Genomic DNA, 678 nt, shown 5'->3' on the forward strand with positions numbered 1-678 from the left:
GTTAATACTCTGAAGAGTCAACATGTTACCTTACAGTAACAGTTTGTTTTCGGTAACACCAGAAGGGAACATTAAACTATCAGTTGAAGCAAATCTTCTGAAAAAATATAAAAAGGGAACAAATCCAAAATTCATGAAAAAATATTAAAGGGAAGAAAAGCATTTGTTTATTTATCTTTTATGCGTCTTTAAATAAAGAGGAGTCTATAACATGTGGCAGAAGAGACACACTGACTGAAGTGTTTGAAGAGTCACAATTAACCATTGAAAGCTGGTGAGTTTTTGTCTGTTTTGTGTTCAATATTAAAACTTCTGCAAATTGATCCAAACGCCTCTGTCTGCTCCTTACAGTTAGTTACAAAATATATTTTTTCTGTGATGTTTCAGGGTTTTTTCTGTTTCAAACACAAACTTGGTTCCACTAAAACCTAAGTTTATATAGCAACGATTGATGCCTTGTTACTGAATTTACAATTGGTCAAAACTGTATTTACTTTATGTTCTGTTTTTACACTCTTTCACTGTCCACTAGGGCTGCCACAATTAGTCGACTAATCAACTATAAAAATAGTCACTGACTAATTTAATAGGTGATTAGTCGTTACTTTATATTATATGGAGTTAGATTGTTTAGAGTTCTAATGGCATTCTGCTCAATTTTTGGACTATTTTGGCATT

The sequence above is a fragment of the Oryzias melastigma genome, unplaced genomic scaffold (assembly GCF_002922805.2).
Source record: "Oryzias melastigma strain HK-1 unplaced genomic scaffold, ASM292280v2 sc01227, whole genome shotgun sequence".
NCBI classification, from domain to species: Eukaryota; Metazoa; Chordata; class Actinopteri; order Beloniformes; family Adrianichthyidae; genus Oryzias; species Oryzias melastigma.